The following is an 11,031-nucleotide window of genomic DNA, read 5'->3' as shown; positions in this document are numbered from 1 at the left end:
TGTAAAACCTCTGGCGAACATTTTGCGAACTTTGCGACCTTCAACGAACCTGAAGCGAAATCAACATTGGCAATATTCACAAACACTCGCAAAGATTCGCCCCCTCCAGTGGGGTACCGACTTTAAACACTAATATGTCTAACCTCAACCCCTAACCTCACCATCACCCTAAACCCAACCCTCACCTTGAACTCCCTAACCCCAAACCGAAACTCCAGCCCACAATACTGAACTGCAATTGTGAGCACAATGTCAGTCAAGACATTTGTTATGACAAGAATAATTCAGGTCACTGGACTGGGGAGAAAAACAACAATGAAAAAAAAAAATACTTTTGCGTGCGTTTGTGCCATTTTATTGATCAGGGCAATGATACTCATTCATTCTGGATTAGTCCAGTTCATTCAGTATTTGTCCAGACTTTAGACTTTCTTCCATTCAAACGCACACACAAAACATCTGACGTGTTTTCAGGATGTTCTTTTTTGTTTTTTGTTTTTTTTAATTCCAACAAAACTTGTAGTTATTAGGGATGTAACGATATCCAAACGTCACTATACGATATTATCACGATATGAAGCTCACGATACGATAATTACCACAATATTGTGGGAGGTTGGCGATATTTAAAAAAGTCACAATATTGTTAAAGAAAATGACCTCATACAAAAAAAGCACAATATTGTGCTTTTGTACATACCAATGTTATGTAATTATTATTATGTTTTATTATTATTATGTTATGTCGTTAATGCACACACACGTTGAGTTCCTCCACATATTGACTTGCTTCACAGGCTTATTACGTTCGCCTTCATCTGACAATTAGTGTAGATTTTGAACATAGAAGGGCCAAAACATGCCTTATGAAAATTAAACTGCACTAAAAAACTAGCAATCAGAGGGTGCTAGAAATGCCCAAATGGAAATCAACCTGACTTTTTTTAATCAGATGTGTTGCATTTAAATATCGTGAACACGACGACGACGATATTGTGGCAGTTTTAATATCGCTATATCATGATATTGCGCTTATCGTTACATCCCTAGTAGTTATACGGTGATGGAAACATCTTTTAATTATTGCTGCTTTTATTGGAAAGTGGTGCTAAAAAAAAACTTTAAAAAATACGAGCTAAAGTTAAAATCAAAAAATGAAATTGATTTCAATAATTTACGATTTCATAAAAAAAATCTAATTTCCTGTATATTGTGCTAATGCATTATCTAGAAAATAACGATTAATCGAATCCCTGCTAAACGATTACTCTGCGTTTCAACTTTGTTGTATAAAGTTAACTTTTTCTCTTATCTTATCGAGTTGTTTCATCCAACATCCGTTGACAAGTGCTTTATTTTTTGATATTTTCGTGAACAGTAGACACAAAACATTTTTTTAATGATCCCCTGAAGCTATTTTGTACAAATGGGTGTGAATGAAATGCATTTTGAATGGCGTAACATGTGAGTCTCTTCTCGCTGGGATTTTTTATTTTTTTTTTTAGTAGGATTTTGCACAAAAATCACATAGTGAATAACGGACATATTGGGCGTCACTTAAAAATCTGTTTGTTTGCTTTTTTTTTTTTTAACAAGAAGATTGTCAGTGATTCCTAAATCCATTAAGATAAACACATAAACTATTGATTTAAAAAAGCATTTTTATGTTCAGAATTTTGCAATTTTTTAAAGAAGTTTGTGTGACAGTCACCTTGCTGCAAAATAGTCCATTTGGACCATAAAACAGTTTAACTTTTTGTCCCATTTCCTACTAAATTCTCACGAGAACGCTTCACTTTGCGCAGCGCGAGTGTTTTTCTTCAGGTTTGCACCCTTACCTTATTTAACAAGCCATTGCTGCATTTTTTTTTTAGTACTTTTGAGTATCATACGTCTCATTTTCGAGTGTAAAAAGAAAACTTCTTTAATATTATGATTACTGTTATTGATCTCTTCAGCTCTTTTTTTATCTACGGGCTACGTTTTCTATCTGTGTTGATGTGTGACAATAATAATAATAATCTTGTTGAATAAAATGGAACGGATTCTTAGCATGGGCTCAACTTTGTCTTTCTTTGCTATTTACATCATCCGTCCTTCCGTCCGTCCATCCGCAATTAGACGTGTGTCACAGTTTGGCTCGTGCCATCAGTCAGTCGGGTGGATTTTCGCTGCTCCGTGCATGCACATTTCACAGATTTTATGTCTGCATGTGTGCACATACATATTCGAGTGTGTGCGTGTGTGTGTCAGGGCTGGGATGCAAAGAGCCAACGGTGCAGATGGTGTGCAGGACGGAGGCCTGAGGATGAGGTCAGACAGCCTCACCATGAATCATGCGCGTGTGTGTGTGTGTGTGTGTAGGAAACAATCATTTCAGGTGCGCAGAATAAGCTTTTTTTTTTTTTTTTGAGGGGGTGGGGATTTTGACACCCCCCGACAACACCCCCCAAATCACTCTCTTGATGAAGATGTAATCTTCCGTATGTTTGGTTTTGCTTCCCGCTCGTCATTCCCCAAGCGAGGAAACGCGATACAAAATGGGTCACCGCCGTCGTTCTTACCGTCCGCGCAATCAATGCAAGGAATCGTTTTCCTCTTTGAGTCATGTATTTATTTAATTTATTTATTTATTTGCGGGGGTATTTTTAGCACAAGGAACAAAGGCATTGATGTCCTGTTTGTTCTTATATAGGCTAGATGTGATACGATAAGATTTTCTGTTGTTGTTTTTCCCCCTTTGTAAGTGTCCCTTTGTGTATATGTGATCATGTTCTTGTGGATTTTGAGTAGGATTTTACACACAAAAAAATGTGCAAAATAAGTAAAATTCACCAGACCTATTTTGAAATTTCTTGAAAAAGCACATTTCTTAAATATTAAATATTTATGAGAAAAAAAAAACATGACTTAACCTCAACCGCTTAACCTTAAGTGTAAAAACAGACATCGAGAAAATTCACAAAATATAGAATTTTAATGTGTTTTAATGTTCTTTTTGTTATGTAATTTTAACCACACACGTTTTTAAAAAATAAAATCCTTGGAGCCTTTTTATACCATTTAGGAATCCATTTTGTTGCATGCCTGCTATCACTCAATTTTTTTTTTTAATGCAAATTAACTTCACATAACTAAGAAGAACCACACATTTTGGAGAAAAAAAAAAGCTCTTTTTTTTTTTTTAAATTAATTATTTCTTTGAAATTGACATGACTTGACACCAACCCCTTAAACTTGCCAAAAAAAAAATCCTATTTCATATAAGGCGTGATGACATCACTGACAATGAACACAAATGCCAAATAATAAACAGAAACGTTTGCTAAGTCGATCCTTTTGACGCTCACTCATAAGCAGCCATCTATTGGCTGATGTGTTGCTGGGCAGAATTCATCGCTGTCATTGCTCGTTCATCATTCATGACGGAACGGAAGCAGTTCCCCAAATTAGCGCTATTTAGCGCTACATTTTTCCACGTCTGCTGTTTTCCTGGCTCAGTATGGGATGGCCATTCTCTTAAATAACAGCCGCCTCGCTCATCCGGCACGGGCGCAGGTGATGAATGTCCCAGCGATGCCCGTTACGGCCCATCTGGGAGCCTCTTTTATGGGTTGCTCTTCGACCTGCAAGGCACCTTGATCCTTAAAAGGATTTTCATTTCAAACTGCAGATTTACACCAGACAGCAAATTTTTGTCAGGTTTTTATCTTAAGCAAGCTAATCGTGTTAGCTTGCGGAAGACGTCAAACGTAGGAGGAGAAACAAGCATTAACTTTTTGTTTGTATTGTTTTGTTTTGTTTCTGTACAATACAACAAAAACAATTGGATAAAAAAAAAAAACTTTGCTATGTTAGCAGACAAGTAGCTAGCAATGACCACCAGCTGCTAACTGGCTGGCTTAACAGCATATGGAAGATTTCAGTCGAGGTTGGTTAAAAAAAACAAGAAAAAGTCTAGTTGGTTACCAGTTTTGTTTTGTTTTGTTTTTTTTGTTTGTTTGTTTGTTTGTTTTTGTTTAAAATGTTTTAATAAATATTTTAGTAAACAATTTTTAAGATTTTACTAGATGTATACTTTTCCATCCAAAAGCATTAGGTTTTTTTTTCTTTTTTTTTCTTTTTGTTTTACAATGTTATGACAGAAAATTACATTTACATTTTTAATAATTCCAACCTAAAACAAAGTCCACAAATATATTTTTTAAAAATACTGTCAAGTGAAGTGATATGTAACAAAAAAAACATAAGCTAATAATTAGCGGTGGGAACCTGTGGGTACCTCACGATACAAAATGCGATAGAAGGCTCACGACAATGATGATCTCACGATATGACGATACCGCGATTATCGATATATTGCTCAGGTCATAAATCCATGATAATCTACGATAAAACTACTCAAGAAGAAATAAACTGATGTTTTTTCAATAAGAAAATCGTTTCTTTTTGTGTTGTGTGCTGCAAAAAGCCGAAAACATAAAATATGGTTTAAAACTTTCAAATTGAAGATATAAACTACATTTTTCATAGATGCAAAACGGAGTCGAATGTCTTCCACAAGTCAAAGTAAGCTGATGAGTCTTCTTCTCCTGAAGACTTGCGTCCATTTCCCCGCCACTCTTATGAGTGGCTCCACCTAGAGGCCCATCAAGTAATTGCTCAATAAGTCATGAACAATGGAGCTGTTATGGTGGCGGAATAATTACTACAAATATTGCGAAACTTGTGTAGACGTATCGATAATATATCAGGAGGCAAAGTATCACGATTTATCGCAGCATCGATACATCATCACGCTCCTACTAATAATAGATATGTATTAATTGTAATAATAATTAAATGAATGAATGTCATTCAGCCACAAATAAACTCAAATCCAAATATAATTTATTTATTCATTTATGTATTTAGAAACCCGAATCACAGATAACTCATTGTTTTTTGTTGATTCCAATATGTGCACAATTTACTCATAAATTATTAAATATTGTCTATTATTCAAGTCTGGGTCACGCGTATAAAGACAAGGTTTGTGTAGTATTTCAGCTTGATTTGTCAAATGTGATTGTGGCCTCACATGCATGAGTAAGACTGTGCAGTGCATGACTTGAATACCCCCTCAAGGCTTTACAGTGCCGAGTAATACACTGACACAGTTATCGGAGCAAACTAATTGGGCCTGGGCCTGATATATGTGTGTATGTATTATGTCTATGACCTCTTTCATGCACTGCTTACCCCGCCTCACCTATTCATGTTACAGTGGATAGAGGATAGCAAAGAGTGCCTTGAGCCCCCCTCTGGAATTTTGGAAAATTCAGCCCCAGAACCGTGCCTGGGTTGCAGGGCAATGCGAAATTTGGTATGCAAGTCTATCGTGAGTAGACCAACAAAAAAAGTTTCAAGGACCCATAATTGAGAAGTCACAAGGTCCAGACACCTACTGATTCCTAACAAGTCGGTTTTTGAAAGGAGGGTTTGACTTCCGATTTTTAACAGCTATAACAGAAATTAATTGGAAAAATTCAGCTGTCACAATGTGTGACCTTGTGTTTTAAAGAGTTATGGTTTCAAAGGAGGGTTTGCCTTCCATGAGGCTCATAATTTTCAGCAGTTGTTCCAAAATTGAGTTTGGGAAAAATTCAGCTGTCAGAATGTGTGACCTCAGGTTTTAACAGAGTCAGGCTTTCAAAGTATGGTTTCAAAAGAGGATTTGACTTTCATGCAGGGTCACGACTTTTAACAGTTGTTAGATATTTGATTTGACGAATTTAGCTGTCAGAAAGTGTGACCTCCGTGTTTAAAGGAGCCAGGGTTTCAAAGTATAATTCTAAAGGGTACACAGCTGTTAAAAGATTGAGTTGAAAAATTCAGCTGTCACAATATGTGACTTTGGGTTTTAAGGAGTGAGAGTTTCAAAGTAAGGTTTCAAAGGAAGGTTTGCACTTCCATGAGGATTACAATTTTCAGCAGTTGTTCCAAAATTGACTTGGGGAAAAAAAAATCAGCTGTCATCATGTGGGACCTCAGATTTTAAATTGGGGCTTCCAAAGTATGGTTTCAAAAGAGGGTTTGGCTTCCATGCAGGGTCACGATTTTTAACAGTTGTTAAATATTTGTGTTGAAAAATTCAGCTGTCAGAAAGTGTGACCATGGTTTTTAAAGGAGGCAGAGTTTGAAAGTATGGTTTCAAATGAGGGGTTAGCTTCACAGCTGTTCCAAATTTGAGTTGGAAAATTCAGCTGTCATAATTTGTGACCTCATGTGATTTTAAATTTGAACAAGATTTTGTTAGATTGCTACCAAACTTGAACCTTGTATACAAAAAGAAGGCTTGATTGCAAATCATTTGAGTTTTGCAGTAAGGTTTGACGACGCTCCGTTACAGTAAACACAAAACTCCGTGAGGGCATACGAGCTTGACCGCGCGTCTCCAAATGTTTCTTTCTGCTCTTTCGACCATTTGAATTGGAAGAAGAATTGAAGGAGCTGTCTCCCGGACTTACTCGGCTGGCTCCTGTCTAGGAAGCGTGTCAGATAGACCAGACATCTCCACGGAAGCTCTTGGCAGAGGTTTCTACTCGTGTTTAAAAAAAAAAATTAAAATAATCTGACCCACTTTCAAGACGTTGGGGGAAACTCGCGTCTGCTTGGAAACGCTGTCGTCATGTCGCAATCAAAAAACAAGAAGTCGTCGCATCAACTCAAACGACACTCGAGACTTCTATCCTTGCTTGGCAAGGGAGCGTCGGCGTAATAAGCAAATCGGGGAACTGTGATCCATCCTTTAGGTGTAACAAATGTGAGACTGCAGACGCAACTAGATGATTGTAGGATTTCCTTAAAAAAAAAAAAAAAAAAGACAATTGGAGCAGTTGCACTGACTGAGGCTGATGAGTAGCGAAGCGCTTGAGCAAAGACAAAAAAAACGCAAACAACAGACGGAACGAAGCAAAAGATGGCTGCAAAAGGAAAATGGGGAATTGGGAGCTACAAAAACAATGAATCAGAATCATCTTTATGAGCCAAGTATGACAAACATGCAAAGAAATTGTCTCAGGTTGTCGCCTGGCTTGATTTGTCATGATTTTGATGGCTTATTATGCACTTGATTTTTTTTTTTTTTTTACTTAATCATTCCTTTAAATTTTCAAATTTACATTCCATTTATTTTCACTTTAATGTAGAAGTCAACTTTAAACATTTGTTGACAATAATGTTATGTGTGACCTCACTAGTCTAAACATGATATTCTGATTAATATTACATTATATGCAATATGAGTTATGAAGCAAAATCCAGTTTTTGGCTATCTCAGGGGGCGGCCATTTTGCCACTTGCTGTCAACTGAAGATGACATCACAGCTGCTCAGGCAACAACCAATCAGAGGTCAGCTTCAGAAAACCAGTGGGCTGTGATTGGTCGTTGCCTGAGCCCCGAGCAGCTGTGATGTCACTTTCAGTTGACAGCAAGTGGCAAAATGGCCGCCCCCTGAGATGGATAAAGAACGGCTGGATTTTGCTGCATAATTCATATTCCATAAATGTAATATTAATCAGAATGTCATGTTTAGACTAGTGTGGTCACATATAACATATAACATGTTATTGTCAAGAATTTTTTGGGGGGTTGACTTCCCCTTAAGGTTTTTAAAATTTGAAGGTAACCCTACACACGAAAATAGAAGGCGATGCAGGTGCGAAGTGACAAACAGTGTCACAGAAGGAATGCAATGTGGTGGCGGGTTGCAATCCAGCAGAAATCTGCCAAAATGTCTCCTTATTTGCTGTCTACCGGCTCGTTGTAAAATGTCAGCTGTGTGCGGATCATCTCCAATTATTATTATTCCAGCCTCTCGTGTGGGTGTGTATTTTTGTGTGGGTGCTGGAGGATTGTGCACTTTTTGTAATAAGCTGCTTTTGCCCGTACACGGTAGGATAAAGCCGCTCTATTCTCCATCTTCTTCCCCGTTCTTTGTACTCGCCTGCATTTACATGCGGCGGCAGGAAAGCGCCACTAAGCCCGACATGAAGAATGAGAAATGTTTTCAAATGCACTGACTGAATTGTGTTTGATGTTTACACCAGTGTGCAAATGAGGTTGATGGAAGACTCAAAACAGACTTTGAGCACAAATGATGAAAGTCAAGTCAAGTCCCGACACGCAGCAGTTTGGCAGACAAAAAGACGGAACAGAAAACAAAGTGTAACACATTTATTACTAATAACCACGTAATTTTATTTTCCGTTAGCTTAATGCTAACACACAATGCAAAATGCCAATGAAAGGCTCACCTGCAGCAGTGATGGTTGCAGCGTTATAACTACTAGGAATGGGTGAGTGCTGATTCTATCAAAAATCTTCATATAATGGCACCCATTATAGATGCATTAAAAATATTTATTATTATTATTATTATTATTATTATTATTATTATTATTATTATTATTTTATGAATTATTAATTTTATTATTTATTTGTTTAATTATTTAAAAAATAATAATAAACAAATAGGGATAAACCTACACCCCCTCCAAAAACAATTAAAAAATAAAAATTAACCTCTTCGGACCCATAGATCAGTGGTGTTGAAACTCTCTCCTCGAGGGCCGGAGTCCTGCAGGTTTTGGATGTATTCAATGCACCTGTTCCAATCAACAGGATGGTTATCAGGCTTATGCAGAGCTTGCTGATGAGCTTCAGGTGTGTTGAGAAACATCCAAAACCTGCAGGACTCCGGCCCTCGAGGACCGACTTTCGACACCAATGCCATCGATGATCGTAGTGGACATATTTGCATCTCTAAACCAATCAAAAGTCATAATTTGGATGATGTCGACACTTCTGGTTCATGATCGGATATGAGCTAACCGATCACAATCGCAAGTTGATTTGCGTGATGTTCTTGTTAAAAATGTTACCTATACGCTTGGTAAGTGACAACACATTACAGCCATACGATCCTGGTGTCCATTCTAACGGATAAAAGCATGTGATTTAAAAAAAAAAAAATCCATGTTATTCTTATGTGCGAAGAGTCTAAATCAGTTTAAAAATAAAAAATGCCCAGCAGAAAAAAATGCGGGTCTGAAGGCGTTTTTTTTTTTTTTTGTTTTGTTTTTTTTTCTTAAATAATTGAAAAAAAAAGTTTCCGCAATATGTGAATTTGCGGGTGCCAAAACACAAGCATGCAGAGTATACTGATTATTATTATTACTGCAGCTTACTGAGTCTCTTACAGTAAGTTGGGGAAACGCTTCTTGATTTGTGTGGGCATGACTGCCCCTAGTGGTCAGGTCACACACACACCAGATTGCATTGAATGCATTGAATTAATCTTGATGCAAAATAATAATAATTCTTTATAATATAATTATGTTACGTCTGTACATTTTTATAAAATACAGTATTATAGAGTGCTATTTTAATTTATTTTAAAACCATATAAATATCTTGCCTTTTTTATGTGGGGTGAAGACAGTTCAAAAATATATTAAGACACCAATCTTTGAATTAAATTTGCAGGGACTTTATGGAAAATTATTACTTTATATTTCATCATGTTATTACTGTATGCTCAGTGCTATTTCTTTCTGTAAAAAAAAAAGGCTGGATTCATTTCAACTGTGAAAATTTATGAGCATGGTCACAGAAAAAAAAAAAATCTGTCAAATAAGGTCGCACTGTATGTTGGAGGCAGCAAACCAGGAGACATTTTGGCATTTTTTTTTTTTTTTTGGGGGGGGGGTGTCCTATCTGACACTTCACACTTACCTCTCAGCTATTTTTATTTATCTTTTTTCTTCAATGTTTATTCATATTCACCGAGGCTTCTGAGCGTGAGATAAGAAGCCGAGTGCTGAGCTGGGCCCGAGGGCTGCCGGTCGGGAGCCGTATACACTCCAGACTTAAACACATTTTGAAAAAGCAGCCAAATGCTTCTTTCTCATCACGTACAACCTCCCTTGCGCTGTTTGTCAAAAAAAAAAAACATGTCTGACCCTCATCTGTCAACTGTGTTTATCGTGATTGTGAAAAAAAAGAAAGACGTGTGCAGTGAAAATGGCTGAAGGGCGTGCGATGATGTGCGCAGACTATTGTGTCTGATTCCCGTATGGAAACCTCCCTAAATCCCCTGCACAATGCATACCAGCCTTCTCCTTCGCATTGCTTAGCTCCCGTCACCCCCCAAAGACTCCCTTTTGTTGGAGCCAAATATTCAAATTTCAAGAGGCTGGACTTGGAAATTCACTTTCCCAATTTCTCTGCTTTACACTTAGAGAGATATGTGGTTAGCTGCCCTTGACAGTTTGATAGGTCAATTTGATTTCGCAAGGTAGCACGTTGCGGCCGCTTCAAAAACATGTCAGGCTCATTCACGTGCACTGTATGTTGATTGTAAGGGTGTCACTGAACTCACATTTTTAATTGGACAATCCATACATATCAAGTAGGCTGTGTTCACTCCCACAACAGCGCATTTCTAACTGTGTCTACAAGAATACCAGAACCCCCCCCCAGTTAGACTTGTACTGGGAACAATAATAGAGTCCTAAATGTTTTAGTTTTTAACTATTCATTGCAGACTAAATTACATTGAACTCATTTGCTCCCAAAAACGTATGAATATGTTTATTTTCAATGTATTAAGTGCCCCAAAGACATATTTATACGTTTTTCCGTTTTGTTTTTATGCAAGAGCATACAGAAGGCTTTGATGCAGCCGCTCAACTGCAGACAATGGCTGGAAAAATTGTAGTAATTATAAAAACTGCCAGCAGGTGGCAGCAGAGTATAATAGATCAACCAGGGCCATGATGAAAACACGCTGTTTCCCAACATTTCTAAGCAAATTTGTGAATAATGATGAAATATACTTTTTTTTTTCCTGATGAAAGAAGAGACTTTAATCTTTCTTTTGGTAGGTTCCATGTTTTTATAGCAAGCGAATGCAATATTCTGCGGGCCTAGCAAAATAAGTCAAAATCCAATAAAACAGCTGAGAGCGAAGGAAGTGAAAATGACTG

Source organism: Festucalex cinctus, chromosome 12, assembly GCF_051991245.1.
Source record: "Festucalex cinctus isolate MCC-2025b chromosome 12, RoL_Fcin_1.0, whole genome shotgun sequence".
Taxonomy (NCBI): domain Eukaryota; kingdom Metazoa; phylum Chordata; class Actinopteri; order Syngnathiformes; family Syngnathidae; genus Festucalex; species Festucalex cinctus.
The sequence above is the reverse complement of the archived record's forward strand: the minus strand, read 5'-3'. Positions refer to the sequence as shown.